This window comes from Zea mays, chromosome 1, assembly GCF_902167145.1.
Source record: "Zea mays cultivar B73 chromosome 1, Zm-B73-REFERENCE-NAM-5.0, whole genome shotgun sequence".
Lineage (NCBI taxonomy): Eukaryota > Viridiplantae > Streptophyta > Magnoliopsida > Poales > Poaceae > Zea > Zea mays.
This window is the reverse complement of record NC_050096.1, coordinates 239,551,908-239,572,611: the sequence shown is the minus strand read 5'-3', so window position 1 is coordinate 239,572,611 and position 20,704 is coordinate 239,551,908. Positions and strand designations below refer to the sequence as shown.

The 20,704-nt window shown below is 48.5% G+C and overlaps 1 pseudogene across 1 annotated transcript; it reads right to left on the bottom strand.

The window, feature by feature from the left end:
* Nucleotides 1-19,606: 19,606 nt before the first annotated feature.
* Nucleotides 19,607-20,044, bottom strand: LOC103643486 (uncharacterized; annotated as a pseudogene). The gene is made up of 3 exons (XR_561042.2): nt 20,026-20,044; nt 19,806-19,913; nt 19,607-19,692 (listed from the first exon to the last, which is right to left on the bottom strand). The product of XR_561042.2 is annotated as an uncharacterized protein (transcript).
* Nucleotides 20,045-20,704: the final 660 nt, after the last annotated feature.

Genomic DNA, 20,704 nt, shown 5'->3' with positions numbered 1-20,704 from the left:
TCTGGACCTCGTCGGCCCCTTGCAGAAGGCGCCCGGGGGCTACACGCACCTGCTGGTCGCCATCGACAAATTCTCCAAGTGGGTCGAGGTCCGACCTCTGAACAGCATCAGGTCCGAGCAGGCGGTGGCGTCCTTCACCAACATCATCCATCGCTTCGGGGTCCCGAACTCCATCATCACCGACAACGGTACCCAGTTCACCGGAAGAAAATTCTTGGATTTCTGCGAGGATCACCACATCCGGGTGGACTGGGCTGCCGTGGCTCATCCCATGTCGAATGGGCAAGTAGAGCGTGCCAACGGCATGATTCTACAAGGGCTCAAGCCTCAGATCTACAACGATCTCAACAAGTTCGGCAAGCGGTGGATGAAGGAACTCCCCTCGGTGGTCTGGAGCCTGAGGACAACGCCGAGCCGAGCCACGGGTTTCACGCCGTTCTTCCTGGTCTACGGGGCCGAGGCCGTCTTGCCCACTGACCTGGAATACGGCTCCCCGAGGACGAGGGCCTACGACGATCAAAGCAACCAAGCTAGCCGAGAAGACTCGCTGGACCAGCTGGAAGAGGCTCGGGACAAGGCCTTACTACACTCGGCGCGGTACCAGCAGTCCCTGCGACGCTACCACGCCCGAGGGGTCCGGCCCCGAGACCTCCAGGTGGGCGACCTGGTGCTTCGACTGCGGCAAGACGCCCGAGGGAGGCACAAGCTCACGCCCCCCTGGGAGGGGCCATTCGTCATCGCCAAAGTTCTGAAGCCCGGAACGTACAAGCTGGCCAACAGCCAAGGCGAGGTCTACGGCAACGCTTGGAACATCCAACAGCTACGTCGCTTCTACCCTTAAGATGTTTTCAAGTTATTCATATACCTCGCACCCACGCAAAGTTTAGTCATCAAGGTATAGCATCCCAAAAATTCAAATCTTGAAATTTTCTCAAACTCGCTCTAAATTCAAAATGAATTTCAAATTTCATTTCAAAATGTTTGTTTGCGAGTTGATATCAGCAAATAAAATATAGTGGTTTATATTCTCTCTAAAATCCTCCTCAAAATATCCTACAAATATTTCCCCAGTGATCACCCTCAAACTCTTTCAGAAATACTGCCCAAATATTGCACCGATATATCTCCAAGTATTTTCTTCCTAAGAAATACCTTCAGAATCATTTTTCAAGTCCCTACAAATATTTTCTCCATAACTTTCCTCATGCTCATACGTATACGTATGCCTCCAGTGTCATACGGTGAGCTCTACAAGCTAATTACACTCATATAAGACAAATTCATGCTAATCTCCCACTAATCCTCTCATCCTCCCACTAATCCTCTCATCCCTCCCCCTAATCCCCCCACCATGGCTATAAATAGAGGGGCAAGGGCCTCCTCTCATCCCACCCCAAGCCATTTCATGGCAACTCCCTCCCCCCCCCCCCCACACCCACACGCCCACTCCCACTCCACCTTCCACACAAGCACACACTAGCACAAGGATCGTTCGATTGTTCTTCGATCGTTCGTCCCCCTGTTCTTAGTTTGTTCGTTCGTTCGTCCGATCGTTCGATCATTCGTCCGATCGTTCATGGATCGTTCGTCCGTTCGTCCGATCGTTCGATCGTTCGTCCGTTCGTTCGTCCAAATAATCCTTTTCCTACCATTATGCTACCGAAATTCCGATCGTTCGTCGTTCGTTCATAGTTCCTATTCATCGTTCATCGTTCGTTCATCGTTACTATTTACCGTTACTTTTTACCGTTACTATTTACCGTTACTTTTTACCGTTTACCATTACTTTTTACCGTTTACCGTTACTTTTTACTGTTACTTTTCACCGTTTCTTTTTACCGTTTACCATTACTTTTTACCGTTACTTTTTACTGTTTACCGTTACTTTTTACTGTTACTTTTTATCGTTACTTTTTACCGTTTACCATTACTTTTTACCGTTACTTTTTACCGTTTACCGTTACTTTTTACCGTTACTATTTACCGTTACTATTTACCGTTACTTTTTACCGTTACTATTTACTGTTACTTTTTACCGTTACTTTTTACCGTTACTATTCACCATTACTATTCATTGATCATCCGATTACCCCAAATTTCAACTACTCATCCATCATGCTGTCCAGTCCACCTAAGACCAGCCAGACCCATATTCCAGTTATACAAACTCCGGTGACTGTGATTTTCATTCCAGTAGGGAACTTCCTAGCTGGTCACCCATCCTAGGTTTCTCCAAGTTGAGCACGCTTAACTTGAGATTCCTTCGAACCAGGCTTCCGAACTCAGATTCCAATAATTCTCGTTTCTAAATTCTTATCAAACTATTCCCTATCCAACCATGTCATCCCTTAAGCATGGTTCATATTCCAGAAAACTCCCAAAATACTCTCGTCCCATATTCTGCCTATAACTCTCCTGTTCATACTAAGTCAGACGATTCATTCGTCACTATTCTCACCAACAGTGAACTTCGCTGTGCTACACCACATACACCCAGCTATAAATACACCTAGGTACCCTCTCCCTCTCCACACACACGCAACACCCTCAGCCAAGGCAAACACCCCACTCACTCAGTTACTCCGCTCTGCCAGCTACACGCATAGTGTCGCTTCGTCTCCAGTCCACCCTCCTGGTAAGCACCTTCGCTCCACCACCAGCAGTATCCCAACACCACATGACACATATTCTACTCAAGACTCTACCCATCCATATATCACTATATTGACCACTATACTAAATATTTGTTGGTATACTTGCTTGTTTGTATGTTTGCTTGTTCATGTTGCATAGTTATCGGAGCGTTCGTGTCGTCTCGTGGAGGCCAGATCTGCAAGTCTACGCCAGGCAGTGGAGATAGAAGCCAGTTCCGCGAGCTCCTCTTTCCCCTTCGCCGGATAAGCACGGCAAGCTCACTGGATCCCTTTGATGCATAAATTACCTATGATTTTTCAACCACAACCCTCAGCCTGTTATTTTATGCATGATATGATTTTGAGACAAGTTATTATGGCCACCCAAGCCGCTTGCCGCAATCAATACTTGATATATTAGTTACAAATGATTTGAGAAAAGGTGTGAGTTTTCAAAAGAAAATGCTTTTCAAAATGTGTATGATGAAGGGTTCTCACCCTTATCACCTTTGAGTAGGGATGATCAGGGACTCCCTGGTTTAGGGGAGGGCCTAAGGTGATGGCTCAGCTGGTTTAGGCATGAGCAGAAGGATTGTCCCCTCGTATAAGGACCGGTTTGTCATCTTTCACTACCTGTACTCATGATAAGTACAACCACTCGAGACTGTGTGGGTAGTCACTCAATCTGAACTCGTACGGTCCAACCCCAGGGTTATGAAGGCCGGGGAGCACCGGGAGGATAAGGAGGGGGAAAGTTTTGTCCGGTTTGGACATGGTGGTGGCCTGACTCCTTCCGGATAACCGTTAAGGTTAGGACGTGCGAGGAAAGAAAGAGATTCGGATTCGGGTCTCACTGATCATGAGATCGCAGAGCCGGACTAGTGGGTAAAGTGTACACCTCTGCGCAGAGTTTGAAACCTATTCGAATAGTCTGTGTCCACAGGAATGGACGAGTCTGGTATGGTATGGCAATTAATGTTTTGTTTTCCAAAAAAAGAGATGCTTTTGAAAAGTGGTTTTTAAAAAGGTTCGGCGGTTGAGCCGTGAGCTATGGTGGACGGGAAGTCCAGTAGCTGTTTTTGAAAATGAAAACCAGCAGGAACTGGTGAGATACCTGGATGGTTTAGTCCAGGGGATTTTGCTATAATACTGAAAAACTTCCTGCTCCTTTTGGAGAGGATGCGCTTTGCAAAAATACAAAATGTTTTTCAAAACAACTCTGCATAAAATATTGCTGTTTCTGCAAAATATCCTGAGCTCCACATATTCCATGCATTATATCTGATTTCCCCATTCCGCGGGTGAAGGTGGGCTGCTGAGTACGTTTGTACTCACCCTTGCTTATTTATTTTTTTTCAGAAAAAAGAGATCGGGTAAGAGTTACGACTGTTCCCAACCTTGCCTGTGGCTATTGGACCGCTGATTTGCTTCGCTGCGTATACCGGGCTGCTTCAGCCCCACTCTGATGATATGTCCCGAGTTGTGGACCAACTCTTAAAGTTGATCGCCACCTTTATAGGTTTGTCTCGTTTAAGCAGATCTGTAATCATCTGATGTATAAATGTGTTTACTAGCCTCCTGGGACTAGTAATTGTATCACATTTGAGTCCCAGAGGATTGGGGCGCTTCAGGTGGTATCAGAGCTGTTAGGTTGGCCGCAGGACGTAACCCCTTAGCCTGATCCAAAAGTTTTTGAGTCCAAACTATTTTCTTAAAAAAAATTCTTGCTCTCATCCCTTCATTTCAAAAATGCTTTCCCCCTTTCCTTCTCTCAGAAGTCAGATGGAGGTTCAGTGCCAAACCAGCTTTTGTCAGAATGAAGATGGTTTCCCCAAGTTGCTGAGAGCATGCACAGTTCGCCTCGGAGTCAGGAGTCAACCAGAGTATGATGGTCGTGAATTCGTCGAGCATGGCACAGAGAAGTGTGTCGTGACTGTATACATTGGATCCAGTCCTCACCATGTGGAATGGAGTGTCACTGCTGGTGGGCACAGATTCAAAGACACCTGCCAAGTCGTCGCCCGCAAGGCATTGAGGGCCCTGTGTCAGATCTATGAAGAAGAAGTGGCCGACACACCGCTCAGATTCTTTCCGCCCTTTTAGAGAGACCGTCCAGTCTGGATGGCCAGGATGCGTGCATTGGAAGGTCAGCAGCTGCTTGAGGACGACCCCACAGTCGTGTACCTCACTGCATACCTGCTCACCCTGGATGCGCAGTATGATTTCTTGGCTCGGCACCACCGTCAGATGATTGCCCGAGTAGAAGATGCATAGAAGCTCAACCGTAAGCTCCATGTGGATCTCACCACAGCTCAAGCCCGTGTAGCTGCCTTGGAAAGTCGTGAAGTCATTGCTGTTGAAGCCCTGAAGCAAGCCAAGGATGAGCATGTCCAGAAGCTGATGGAGGCCTACTTGGTAACCCATAACCAACGTAGAGCCCTGCGGATCCAAGAGCCCTCTCCATCCAACCCAGTTCAACCAAGGAGAGCTGAAGACCCCCAAATTCTTGAAGGTCACCCGGTCTCTACCAGAGGAGAAAAGAAGGCTTGGGAACTCCCGGAAGGAGCCATGGTCTTGGAAGGAATTCCAGTCTCCCCTAAGGCTATGAATAAGCAAGAGCACCCTGAATCCTCCCAAGATCCCCCGCCGGAGATGTTTGAGCCCCTCACCATGAAGAAGATTCCAGCACCATCCCGTGAGATCAAAGAAGAAGCTGCGAGCACCCCGCCAGCACCGCCACCCTCTAAGGAGCTACAAGAGCTAGTCCCGCTTGAAGAAGAGTTTGACCCCGTCTTGCCATCTCAGTTGCCGCCAGAAGAAGTCATCAACATCATCTCCCTCTTGGCCCATCCAGGAGATATCTCAGATTGAAGTTGTGCGCCAGCCTTGCCAGAAGAGAAGTTGTCTGGTCTGAAGTTAGTTATGCCCAGTCCTCTGCATGCATTGGGTAGTGAAGTTTTTCTTCACTTTGGCTAGAGCCCTGCATGTATGAGAGGTAACCGTGTAGCCCCGTGTTTTGAAAAAAAACTCTAATTGTGTGGCCCCCTAGGGCATTTCAAAATGAATTTCGCTTGATGTTTTCTCCCCTTTTGAGTGCATATGTGATGCTTTAACGTTAGTGCTCATAAGTTGCATTTAGCATAGTTCTCAATTAAGGAGCCAAGCAATAGTAGTTATGCTTAGCCCCCGAATCTGAGTAGTTCGTGCTTTGGAAAAACTCTATTCTTTCCTTATTCAAAACATTTGATTTGTTTGTGCTTATCATTGCTGAGCTTGTGTGTTTTCTTTTTGTTTTTCTTAAAAAGGTTTTCTCTAAAAACATGGATAACAAATTAGAGCTAATCCTCACCTTATGCTTCCATTCTCATCTTAACCCATCTCAAGAGAAAAGTGCCTTACCCAAGAAGATACCGGGAAGCTTACCCTTGAAGCCTGGAATAAGCTACAGAAGAAACCAGTCCAGTCGCTCAGTCAAAAGGACCGACCGTGAGAATCAAAGCACTGCCCCTGAGTCAAAGTAAACAGGAAAAGAGGACAAAAAGAGTTATTACCATACAGAGAGGCAAAGATTCTGGGAGCCAGACACCACAAATATCAGGGTCATTGACCCCACCACTCACCCATGCTCCCCGCACGCGTGCCCTGCCTCCAACTACCGCCACCCACGCCCCCTTTTGCAGCACACCCACCACCATCGTCGTCGGCAATAGGCCCCCCCTTCCCCTTGTCGCACCTGCTGCCTCGTATCACCTTCTCCATCACTACCACTCCTCACCCCCCCCCCCCCCCGAGCACCCCCACTTGCCTATAAAACTCCAGCACCAGCTCCCTCAGCTCCCATCCCAAGCAAAGCACACACCAGATAAAATACCCTCTGCCAAATCGCAAGAAACTCCATTTTCCACTCCCTCGCCCCTAAGATCACAATGCTTGGTGATTCTTGGGTTGAAGACTGTTGTACATGGTTCATAGTCTTTGGCTTCCTCCTCTGTATGATGGTAATACTCATCGATAGAGTCCTCCAGTGGGAAGAGCAAAGAGAAAGAAAGGGTCAGTGAAAAGAAGATAGTGAAGAGAAGCTAAGAAGAAGGTTCTCCCAGAATCAACCCTGTGTCAGTCATCTCTCCGCAGCCTGGTCAAGCAACAACAGCAGAAGAAGGCCCCGTAACACCCTTGTTATGTGGTACTTCAAGGAGTTCAAATCCCCAAGATTCCAGAGTTCTACCTCATTCTTTTTAAGTGGGGTATATTCCAGTAAGGTTCCTGCTATGGAGAAAAAGAAGAAGGCCTGTAGCAAGCTTGTGGAAGTTCGCAAGAGGAAGGTTTGCGTGTCGGCATCAATGCTTCTTCAATAAGCTAGCTGCCAAGCGAAACCTAGAAGCCTGAAGATGATTCTTTGAGTAGCCAGAATCAGCGTTTGCAATCGGTAACCAGATGCTCCTCCAAGGCCAGATTTTGTTGAAGCTCCATCTCCTCGAAGAGTCTGCAAAGTGAAGATATGTAGCTGAAGTAAAGCTATACCCATAACCCTTCTAAGCCGAATCTCGAGGACGAGATTCCTTTTAAGTGGGGTAGATTTGTAGCATCCCAAAAATTCAAATCTTGAAATTTTCTCAAACTCGCTCTAAATTCAAAATGAATTTCAAATTTCATTTCAAAATGTTTGTTTGCGAGTTGATATCAGCAAATAAAATATAGTGGTTTATATTCTCTCTAAAATCCTCCTCAAAATATCCTACAAATATTTCCCCAGTGATCACCCTCAAACTCTTTCAGAAATACTGCCCAAATATTGCACCGATATATCTCCAAGTGTTTTCTTCCTAAGAAATACCTTCAGAATCATTTTTCAAGTCCCTACAAATATTTTCTCCATAACTTTCCTCATGCTCATACGTATACGTATGCCTCCAGTGTCATACGGTGAGCTCTACAAGCTAATTACACTCATATAAGACAAATCCATGCTAATCTCCCACTAATCCTCTCATCCTCCCACTAATCCTCTCATCCCTCCCCCTAATCCCCCCACCATGGCTATAAATAGAGGGGCAAGGGCCTCCTCTCATCCCACCCCAAGCCATTTCATGGCAACTCCCTTCCCCCCCACACCCACACGCCCACTCCCACTCCACCTTCCACACAAGCACACACTAGCACAAGGATCGTTCGATCGTTCTTCGATCGTTCGTCCCCCTGTTCTTAGTTTGTTCGTTCGTTCGTCCGATCGTTCGATCGTTCGTCCGATCGTTCATGGTTCGTTCGTCCGTTCGTCCGATCGTTCGATCGTTCGTCCGTTCGTTCGTCCAAATAATCCTTTTCCTACCATTATGCTGCCGAAATTCCGATCGTTCGTCGTTCGTTCATAGTTCCTATTCATCGTTCATCGTTCGTTCATCGTTACTATTTACCGTTACTTTTTACCGTTACTATTTACCGTTACTTTTTACCGTTACTTTTTACCATTTACCATTACTTTTTACCGTTACTTTTTATCGTTTACCGTTACTTTTTACTGTTACTTTTTACCGTTACTTTTTACCGTTTACCATTACTTTTTACCGTTACTTTTTACTGTTACTTTTTATCGTTACTTTTTACCGTTTACCATTACTTTTTACCGTTACTTTTTACCGTTACTATTTACCGTTACTTTTTACCGTTACTATTTACCGTTACTTTTTACCGTTACTTTTTACCGTTACTATTCACCGTTACTATTCATCGATCATCCGATTACCCCAAATTTCAACTACTCATCCATCATGCTGTCCAGTCCACCTAAGACCAGCCAGACCCATATTCCAGTTATACAAACTCCGGTGACTGTGATTTTCATTCCAGTAGGGAACTTCCGAGCTGGTCACCCATCCTAGGTTTCTCCAAGTTGAGCACGCTTAACTTGAGATTCCTTCGAACCAGGCTTCCGAACTCAGATTCCAATAATTCTCGTTTCTAAATTCTTATCAAACTATTCCCTATCCAACCATGTCATCCCTTAAGCATGGTTCATATTCCAGAAAACTCCCAAAATACTCTCGTCCCATATTCTGCCTATAACTCTCCTGTTCATACTAAGTCAGACGATTCATTCGTCACTATTCTCAACAACAGTGAACTTCGCTGTGCTACACCACATACACCCAGCTATAAATACACCTAGGTACCCTCTCCCTCTCCACACACACGCAACACCCTCAGCCAAGGCAAACACCCCACTCACTCAGTTACTCCGCTCTGCCAGCTACACGCATAGTGTCGCTTCGTCTCCAGTCCACCCTCCTGGTAAGCACCTTCGCTCCACCACCAGCAGTATCCCAACACCACATGACACATATTCTACTCAAGACTCTACCCATCCATATATCACTATATTGACCACTATACTAAATATTTGTTGGTATACTTGCTTGTTTGTATGTTTGCTTGTTCATGTTGCATAGTTATCGGAGCGTTCGTGTCGTCTCGTGGAGGCCAGATCTGCAAGTCTACGCCAGGCAGTGGAGATAGAAGCCAGTTCCGCGAGCTCCTCTTTCCCCTTCGCCGGATAAGCACGGCAAGCTCACTGGATCCCTTTGATGCATAAATTACCTATGATTTTTCAACCACAACCCTCAGCCTGTTATTTTATGCATGATATGATTTTGAGACAAGTTATTATGGCCACCCAAGCTGCTTGCCGCAATCAATACTTGATATATTCGTTACAAATGATTTGAGAAAAGGTGTGAGTTTTCAAAAGAAAATGCTTTTCAAAATGTGTATGATGAAGGGTTTTCACCCTTATCACCTTTGAGTAGGGATGATCAGGGACTCCCTGGTTTAGGGGAGGGCCTAAGGTGATGGCTCAGCTGGTTTAGGCGTGAGCAGAAGGATTGTCCCCTCGTATAAGGACCGGTTTGTCATCTTTCACTACCTGTACTCATGATAAGTACAACCACTCGAGACTGTGTGGGCAGTCACTCAATCTGAACTCGTACGGTCCAACCCCAGGGTTATGAAGGCCGGGGAGCACCGGGAGGATAAGGAGGGGGAAAGTTTTGTCCGGTTTGGACATGGTGGTGGCCTGACTCCTTCCGGATAACCGTTAAGGTTAGGACGTGCGAGGAAAGAAAGAGATTCGGATTCGGGTCTCACTGATCATGAGATCGCAGAGCCGGACTAGTGGGTGAAGTGTACACCTCTGCGCAGAGTTTGAAACCTATTCGAATAGTCTGTGTCCACAGGAATGGACGAGTCTGGTATGGTATGGCAATTAATGTTTTGTTTTCCAAAAAAAGAGATGCTTTTGAAAAGTGGTTTTTAAAAAGGTTCGGCGGTTGAGCCGTGAGCTATGGTGGACGGGAAGTCCAGTAGCTGTTTTTGAAAATGAAAACCAGCAGGAACTGGTGAGATACCTGGATGGTTTAGTCCAGGGGATTTTGCTATAATACTGAAAAACTTCCTGCTCCTTTTGGAGAGGATGCGCTTTGCAAAAATACAAAATGTTTTTCAAAACAACTCTGCATAAAATATTGTTGTTTCTGCAAAATATCCTGAGCTCCACATATTCCATGCATTATATCTGATTTCCCCATTCTGCGGGTGAAGGTGGGCTGCTGAGTACGTTTGTACTCACCCTTGCTTATTTATTTTTTTTCAGAAAAAGGAGATCGGGTAAGAGTTACGACTGTTCCCAACCTTGCCTGTGGCTGTTGGACCGCTGATTTGCTTCGCTGCGTATACCGGGCTGCTTCAGCCCCACTCTGATGATATGTCCCGAGTTGTGGACCAACTCTTAAAGTTGATCGCCACCTTTATAGGTTTGTCTCGTTTAAGCAGATCTGTAATCATCTGATGTATAAATGTGTTTACTAGCCTCCTGGGACTAGTAATTGTATCACATTTGAGTCCCAGAGGATTGGGGCGCTTCACAAGGAAGGGTCGGCCTCGCCTCGGGGGCTAAAAGGGGGGGGAACCCCCTCTGCGTTGAAATTTTCCTCAAAAAAAAGATCTCTTCTGCCAGAATATCTTTCGTGCTTTTTTACTACTTCGAAAAGTGGATCCTGAAAACGACGGAGTACACGTAAGCAGCCAAGGCTGACCGAGCCGAGGGACTCCTACGCCTCCGGGATACGGATACCTCACTCATCACCTTCTGCGAGAAGTAACTCGCGTTCGGATAAAGTGACTCCGCGGACCGAACAAGTCTTTATGTTCGGAAGCTCTTCTGCCGAAGCGATCCTTCGAGCCTTCTCGACTGAGTCGGTGACAGGGCCTCATGGACGGGTAAAGGTGCGCGTAAGCGGCAAGGCCGACCGAGCCGAGGGACTCCTACGCCTCCGGGATACGGATACCTCACTCGTCACCTTCCGCGAGAAGCAACTCTCGCCCGCACAAACATCCCTGTTACCGACAAAAAAGTCCAGATACTCGAAACAAAAGGAAAGGAGACGCAGCTTTACAACACAGCGAGGGTGTGTATTCTGGCCTCGGCGGCCGCAGAAGGCACACGCTACAAGACACTCTGATCCTGCAGACTCGGGTCTTGGCGCTGGAAGGGGGCAGCAGCACCCTCGGCATCGACGACACCTTCGGCGAGATCCGACCTAGCCTCAGACGGCGACGCGGTCTGAGGATCTCCGCTCTGGAGGACGACGTCATCATCACGCCCGGGCAACCGCTGCCAGGGACTTCTCCGGGAATCCGGCCCGAGCAGGCGGCTCGGCCGGTTACCCCTGAGGCCTCGGCCAACCATCTTCCAAGGGTGCCAGCCCGACCCGAGGCCTCGGCTGATCGACTCCGGCGTCGGTCCCGCTGACGGACAACCTAGCTAGGCTCCGGCCAACCAGGTTTCATTTTCGAGCGAACTCCGCCTCTGTTCATGCTGATACCGCTACCCCTAGCCTCGGCTCGTCGAAGAGCGGCCAAGGGGTCCCTTTAACTAAGCTAGAGGAGCCTCAGACAACAAGGTCGACCGAGCCGACGGACTCCTACGCCTCCGGGATACGGATACCTCACTCGTCACCTTGACACGGGGCGACTCATGCTTGGTGAAGCGGTTCAGATAATCAACAGGCGAGTCTTAGTGCTCGAAAATGAGGAAAAAACACGGCTCCGTGCCAAAATTACATACATGTTCAGGCCCCGAAAGCCGTAATGAACAAAACACTGGCATTCAAGATGCCATCACAAACGGAACACCGGTTCCGTCCCCGCGGGTACGGACAACCTCCGCACCGGGGAGCCTACGGAGCGACGAGCTCTGGGCAAATCACCAGCAAACGCGGGTCGCTCCAAAGCGCACCGGCAGATCCTCGCTTCCCTCCTCGCCGCGAATGCGAGGAAGAGGGCGGAATGTTGCATCCTAGCCGGGCAGCAACAGTTCGCCTTCCCCAGCATGGCTGGAGGATGTCTCCGCCGCAGGGCTGGAGGGCAATTGCCACCACCAGAAGCTGGAAGAAGAGGTGGCCCGTCGGCCCGCGCAGGAGGTAGAGCCCCGGCTTGCCTCGCTCCCCGCCCCAGCGAGGATGGCGAACACCCTCAACACTGAGGGCGGGATTGGGATCACAGCCCGGTTTGCCTCCCCCCATCCAGGAGCTGGAGGTCACCGTCTTGGGCGACCACCAGCGGAGGGGAGCAACCGGGCTGTGTGATGAAAATCCTTGAAGCCGAACGATGGCTGAAAGGTACCAACTCCCACGGAGTTGCGTTCCTCCAACGATAAGGCGAAAAGACGGCGGGCATCCCCCATCCGGGGGCTTGGAAGGTGGAAAGACGCGATGCATAAGGAAGGGAGAAGACATGGTCGCCTTCCGAAAGGGATCGCCCTCCTTTTAAAGGCCACTCTCCCTGCTTGCGCCTCCAACCGTCATGGGCTGAGTCTTCTCCAACACGCTCCAAGGTCCTCCCCTGCGGCGCGGGGGCTGGGTCCCACATGTCATGCAAACCGGCTCGAAGCAGAAGAAGCCAAACCGCCGCGCGTGGTGCACACAACTGCCCAGCGGTTACAAGTGACCCTCCACTTTTGCCCAAACCAACGGGCGAAAGAGGCGGGCAGCCATGCAGGCGGCATGCAACCGCGCCAAGTGGACGCGCTTCTCCGACCCCCGACACGCCAGCGTGGAGGCCCAGGCCCACGCGTCACGCAACCGGCACGCCGGATGCTGCATGCAAGCAACTGCACCGCCACTTGCGCCACCACCGCGCCTCCTCGATTGCGGAACCAGTACCGCGACTCGAGGCGACCCAGCGCACGACCCAGCGGCGCCAGCCTGACGCGGCGGTCAAACGCGGGCCGGCAGTAATGGCGGTGGCAGGCGGGCGGGAGCAGCGGTCACGTCGTCAGCCAGGCTCACATCCCATCCGGGGGCAGCAAGAGAACCCCCTCTCACGACGTGAAGACGACGCGCCCGTGATCCGTTCCTCGAGCGGCTCGCGCACGCGCAACGGCCGCCCCGCCAACCACTCGCCCCGTCGCATTAACTCCGCGGCAGGACAGGCGGCGTTTCTGGCAGGAGAAGCGGGCGACGCTTCGCCTTCGCCGAAATAACCGCGCCAAAAAAGGTACGCCGCATCGTTTCGATTCCGTATCCTTTTCGTTTTTTCCTCTTTCTCTATCTCTTGCAACAGGGACCGGGAAAGGGGATACCCCAAAAAGGATCCTTCCCCGTGAAGGAACCAGGCTCCGAGCCTCCTTACTGATCAGAGGTTCGAAGGCTGGCCCCCCGAAGGGTTCAACAGCCGCCTCAGATCGCGTGGGCCCTACACCCACTACTGGTCAGAGGTTCGAAGGCCGGCCCCCCGAAGGGTTCCACGGCCGCCTCAGGCTACCCGGGCTCCGCGCCCATTACTGATCAGGGGTTCGAAGGCTGGCCCCCGAAGGGTTCACAGTCACCTCAGACACCGAGCGAGGGATGACTAGGGGTACGTTCGATACATAACCGAGGCTCGGGCTGCGCTCCCGAGGTACCCTAGGACATTTCCGAGACCAGCGGGAGCGATCTTGTAACGGAATCCCATCGGAGGGAGGCATCGAGCCCTCGGACCCCGTCGCTAGGGGACCGGGTCCGACAGATCACCCGCAGGTACTTTTGGGCGTGCCTCTGGGCCCCTAGCCGACCCCTAACGAATGGGGCACGGACGTCCACTCGGATTACCCGCTTGCAGCTCACCGGAGACACCATGTTCGGCGCCCATCGAGGGTAACATGGCGCTTTCCCCCCCTCCTCCTTGCGGAAAGGCGACGTAGGGGCGTATGTAAAAAAGCCGAGTCTGTCCCTGATCGCCCTCTCGCCCTGTGCAGAGGCTCGGGGGCTGCTCTCGCAAACCCGGCTCCGGCCAAACCGTTGACAGCGTCAACATACCAGCCCGAGAACTTGGGCCCCGACCGTACACCCGGGCTACGGCCAGTTCGCATGAGGGAACAACCAGACCAACCGAAGTGTTACGCAAGGCAATAAGACCTCGAAGGAGTGAAACCACTCCTCCGAGGCCTCGGGGGCTACACCCGGCGGGTGCGCTCGCGCGCACCCACCGGAACAAAATGCAACCGAGAAAGGCTGGTCCCCTTGCAAAAAAGTGCGACGAAAGCCTCCAAGCGAGTGTTAACACTCCCTTCGAGGCTCGGGGGCTACTGTCGGGGACCATAATTAGGGGTACCCTCAAGACTCCTAATTCTCAGCTGGTAACCCCCATCAGCATAAAGCTGCAAAGGCCTGATGGGTGCGATTAAGTCAGGGATCAGTCCATTCGAGCGACTCGATCACGCCTCGCCCGAGCCTAGCCTCGGACAAGGGCAGCCGACCCCAGAGGGTTTCCGTCTCGCCCGAGGCCCCCCTCCAACGGCAGACACATCTCTGGCTCGCCCAAGGCCCTGCCTTCGCTAAGAAGCAACCCTGACTAAATCGCCGCACCGACCGACCGAATCGCAGGAGCATTTAATGCAAAGGTGGCCTGACATCTTTATCCTGACGCGCACCCTCCGGCAGAGCCGAAGTGACCGCCGTCACTTCGCCGCTCCACTGACCGGTCTGACAGAAGGACAGCGCCGCCTGTGCCACTCCGACTACAGTGCCACTCGACAGAGTGAGACTGACAGGCAGTCAGGCCCTGCCGAAGGCACCATAGGAAGCTCCGCTCCGCCCGACCCAGGGCTCAGACTCGGTCTAAGTCCCGGAAGACGACGAACTCCGCTCCGCCCGACCCAGGGCTCGGACTCGGGCTAAGACCCAGAAGACGGCGAACTCCGCTCCGCCCGACCCAGGGCTCGGACTCGGGCTAAGACCCGGAAGACGACGAACTCCGCTCCGCCCGACCTAGGGCTCGGACTCGGGCTAACACCCGGAAGACGGCGAACTCTGCTCCGCCCGACCCAGGGCTCGGACTCGGGCTCAGCCCCAGAAGACGACGAACTTCGCTCCGCCCGACCCCAGGGCTCGGACTCCGCCCTGGCCTCTGCCGATGACCTCCGCCTCGCCCGACCCAGGGGCTCGGACTCGGCCTCGGCCATGGAAGACAGACTCGACCTCGGCTTCGGAGGAGCCTCCACATCGCCCAGCCTAGGGCGCAGGCCAGCCACGTCAACGGGAAGCGCCATCATCACCCTACCCCAAGCTGACTCGGGCCGCAGGGAACAAGACCGGTGTCCCATCTGGCCAGCTCCGCTAGATAGGCAATGATGGTGCCCCGCACGCTCTGTGACGACGGCGGCTCCCAGCTCTCTTACGGAAGCAGGTGGACGTCAGCAAGGACTCGACCGCTCCAACAGCTGTCCCTCCGCCAGGCACCGTCGCTCCTCCGACGGCCACGACATCACACCAGCAGGGTGCCAAGATCTCTCCGGCTGCCACATTGGCATGTACTTAGGGCGTCAGCTCTCCCCCGCTAGACACGTAGCACTCTGCTACACCCCCGTTGTACACCTGGATCCTCTCCTTACGCCTATAAAAGGAAGGACTAGGGCCCTCCTAGAGAAGGTTGGCCGCGCGGGGACGAGGACGGGACATGCGCTCTCTTGGGGCCGCTCGCTTCCCTCTCCCGCGTGGATGCTTGTAACCCCCTACTGCAAGCGCACCCGACCTAGGCGCGGGACGAACACGAAGGCCGCGGGATTCCCACCTCTCTCACGCCGGACTTCGGCCGCCTCGCTCTCTCCCCCCTTTGTGCTCGCCCACGCGCTCGACCCATCTGGGCTGGGGCACGCGGCACTCACTCGTCGGCCTGAGAGACCCCCGGTCTCGAAACGCCGACAGATACACTCTCATCTTCTTTCATAATAAACTAGGTGAGTGCCCGTGCGTTGCAACGGAGACATATAATATCATGGTAACTTATATACATCTAGACAGTGTTAGTTAATACATGAAAACAAACGATATATATATTATCTTCAATATTAATATCTTATAGGTATGTGCCCGTGCATTGTAGCGGAACATAAATTTACATAAATTGGCGAGCCTCTAATGGCTCAGAGCCCTAGTGACAGGCGACGCGAGCGCAATGGTAATGGGAACCCTCATGGGGAACAGTGCCTTGTTGCAGAGGAGCGCGAGTCCGAGCGAGCCACCACTTGACGCCTTGAGCTCCATCGTCCTGTTGTGAGGATGCATTTGCCACGAGCTCCCTATATAAAACGGGTTGTTCAGATCATAATAACTAAAACAATGGTGTGCCAAAACTTTTACTACTACGCTTAAAGACTCAGACAATACTCAGAAAGCTAACAAATATCCTTATCTAATTGTCTCATTCTTGATGACATAAAAAATATAGATTAAGCAAGCATATTAAGGTTATAGTATTGGCACAATCACGCTTTCAAGATAATAACAAACCACATGTGTAGCTCAAGGTGTCTTGGCGGTAGGCACATACAGAAGTGTGGCCTCAGACCCTCAGTGCATTAGAAACATGGAATGGTAACAATGCCATGGGAATGGTAATGTTAGCCCAATACGAGGTATCCTTAAGCTTCTCATCTTCAAATCTGACGCTATCCACCTTAATCCATTGAAATTTAGTCACAGTCTTGAGCTGAAGTAGATAAACAAAACAGAAATTTATCACAATATTGATGGTGTTGGTCAAACATACATATAATGCCTACTTCAACTTGCTCAGAACAGGAAAGGCTGATGGACCTAATAAGATTGTTATTAGGGGCACCAAGCGTACGATCAACAACGACATCACTGGTAAGATTACTCACATAATCTCTATTATACAAAGTACTGACATGCAAGCCACAATGATACCAGAGGATCCAAAAGTCTCACGTATAGCAAATGCAATATATTTATAAACCTCATCTTGATGAATTCACGCTAGTGGACATCGTACCGACGATCAGTAATTGATCAATGTGGAGGCATTTCTAAAACATAATGCAAAAGCATGTTGCTAAGGAAGATAGTAACAATTTTCAGAGAACAGGTCAGCTACAGTACTCATTGGCCATTGCCAAATACAGAAAAGAAGGTGATGTGCTAATTAATTTTTAGTAGTATTCAGATCGCCTGGACATTTCAAAACCAAATGGAAGTGCTTCTCCCTCAGACTACAAGGTAAAAAGTAACCTTACGATTGAAGAACCATGACAAAATGTATCCTTTAATTGCATAACTATAATACAAAGCAATACAACGAAAAGCTTCAATATAAATCCAAATTTTATTGGCAGAAAAGCTAAACACAGAATTGAGTGCTTCCTTGGAACATGATGCAAGGGAATTCACAGGATGTGCGTACGCATACCAGTTCAGCCTTCTCAAAATCTGCCTCACTCCGAGCCACATCTTCAAGGTTAATTGGAAGGGTTGGGATAGCCTAATTGATGCAATAGATCTTCCTTACCCGAATCTCAACCTGCAGTTACATCGGAAGCAACCAGAGACAATCTATTCATTGGTTGAATATAGACAGTCATGGGATATAAACAAACCATATTTGCAGAAACATGTAATAGATTGAAAGACGAATTAGGCTACATCAGCAAACCTAATTTATACTGACAACAAAACATGTAAGTACAAAGAACACAGTCATCCCACGTTAATTCATCGTCCTAGCTACTTCGAAAAAAATCGTCATCCTAGAGACATAAGGAAATATCCTACTAACATGTAACTGATATACCGGTTTTACAACTCGTGATGATAATAAATTATCATATTTGCGTGAAATGGATGAATTCCAAATCATGAAACAAGACAGACAATCTCGCGGATCAGATTTCAGATCCAGACTGGACACACCTGAATCAGATTTAAATTTCTACCAAAATATAACTACCCTAGGACTGAAACATACTGCACAAGCTTTAAATTTCTATCACGATATACTATTTGGAATACACTTGAACACAACAAATTCAATAATATAATCATGGGGCTACTGATAACTACTGAAATTAGGAATAGTCATAATGGGAGGTTATACACCAAACACACAAAAATCCATTCAGGAGCACACAGGGTTAAAGTGTGAGACAGAGACACAAACCTCTGGACCACCGCCAATATCCATTTTCCCAACTTTGCTCCCACATGGCGTCACGCACTTGACAGTAAAAAACAGGAAGATTATAAACATCGAACAATTCTTAATAATAAATATATAACATTGACCCTAAAAATAGGAAATATATAACATTAGGAGAAAAACTTACTCATTTGAGTTGAAGTCAAAGTGATGATCAGCTGATAAAAAGTACCTTTGATCCTAAGTAAATTCTCGTATGCAATGTGAATCACCGACATATGCTAGTCACAACCCACTCATCTATTATCACAAATGTCAGCTGAAACAGTGAAGAAAAGGTCTCAGAAATATTGAAACATGAAAAGGCAGTTAACAAAGAAAACTCTAACTATAAACAAAGCTCTCATATGTTCTGCTCTCACACGTAAATGTGTGTCTGCCTAAGAAATATATGCATGTTTAAGGACGAAGTAATTCTATGAAACATGTTGTCGATATTGTCAAAGGGGCACTGGAAGTTGAGGAAAATTAGCTGACACACATTTTGTTTGGGCGTTTTTGGCAGAAAACATTCATAGGATTCCAATTCATATGCCTTCTTCTCATAATGTTTCTAGTGCTAAGTCTAGGTTTGACAAGATCCAAAAGAAAACTTTATGCTTCGGCTAACAATAGAATTCCCAAATCAATTTATGCATGATATGATTCCCAAATCAATTCATAAGGCACAAAACAGTATTGTATGTTTCAGACATATTTGAAATAAAGAAATAATAAAACAATTGAATCGCTAGCTGTTATACATTTTAGACATTGAAACAAAAGTAATTTAATCAAAAAAACAAGGGCCAATAAAAAGGAAGATGACCTCTCGATCAATACATTCTACAGAGTTAATATTATAAAACACATACAATACTTAATATTTGTCTTACAAAAGATACAATCTCGTCCAAGGTCTCTGAGTCTACAATAATGAATAAAAAATGAACAATCAGTTATATTTGACGTTGCAACCATATCTTGCATCTGCAAGTAAATTGTGGAACAAATAAATACCACAAGTAAATCTGCGCACCTCAGGCGTGTTGACTGTTGACGACGCAATTGAGGACGGTGGGGAAGCTACTATTGCCGACCGCACCTTGATCGTGGGCATCTCGATCCCAACCCTACACCAATCAAATGTGCACGCGCTGAGATCGAAAGAAATTGAGAATGCAGTCGTTACCAGGTTCAAGAGGAACAGGTGATATCAACTCAAACTTCGCAGTTACATTGTCACCGGGCAAAACCATCTTCATCTCCCCAAGCAGCTCAACCCTTCCAGTGACATCAGCTGTCCTGAAGTAGAATTGGGGGCTGTAATTTGTGACAAAGGCAGTGTGCCGGCCACCTTCATCCTTTGTGAGGACATATATTTCTGCCTCGAACTTTTTGTATGTCTTCAGATATGCATGGTAAGATAGCACACAATTTCATTTCCAAAGGACTTGATAGAGAACCTTTTTGCGATTGAAAGGATTGCTCCAATATCAAATCCCTCAGTTGGATCAGCTTTTATAGCACATAGTTCCTCATTTGTTTCACGTGCAACCTTGCAAACAAAGAAGTCAGTAATTAAAGTAAGTGCTATCCTGAACAGGCACACACCACACAGTACACATTTGCAGTAATTGTATGAATCAAAAGCATAAGACAGGAAAGTACCACTCGGATTTTCTCCTCCTCGTCAGATATGCATGGTAAGATAGCACACAATATATCTGCATAGTAAGGAACAAGTTGTTCCCCACCAAGCTTCACAAACTCGTTGATCTGCACTTTAAACGATAGCCATAAGTCCAGCATTTTTGCAAATATTAAAACAGCTTCTGCAGTCTAAATTCTAGGTTTTACGATCACAGGAAAAACATGAAAGACAAATTACCCATGTGATAGACGTCAACCAAGTGAATTCATCAGTAGGGTCTGCCCTCCGAATGAGTATTTCAACCATACGACCATAATCTACATTCTTTCCATTTAAGGTATGATAATCAGCATTGAAAGCATAAAAGTGAAGACAACCTTTAAGAGTTCATACAAAAATAAAAGGGTAATTGAAGGAATAGGCATCCCACAATGTCTTTTACGTCTAAGCTGATAAAAGACTGAGCCATATAGAGTAGCCTTACTGGTGAGTTATTTATCTCCTGCAGAAACTCAGAAAGTGCCGCATCAGCTTGCTGCCTTATCTCATGGCTGGAATCACTCAGCATATTGAATAAACCTGCTGTGGTGTTGATAGAATGGTTGTTGAGCGATCAATAGAAGTATAAAATTAATGCACTTGGAAAAAGCGAGGGATTACCATCGAGAAAATCAGGAAGGAAACCAAGCATGTCAATATCAGGAACAATGTCTAACACTGTTATCCACCCCACCAAAAATTGTCTTACATAAGGATTCAGCACATTCATGCGCTCTCTCAAAAGCGGCATGAATTCTTCTATGCTAAAGAGCAAAAGCAAGATATGGGTCCAATCAGAAATCAACATTGACATTAAAACAATTAAACAAGCAAGCCACTGATAAGGAAAAGGCAAATCATACACGGCATACCTGAA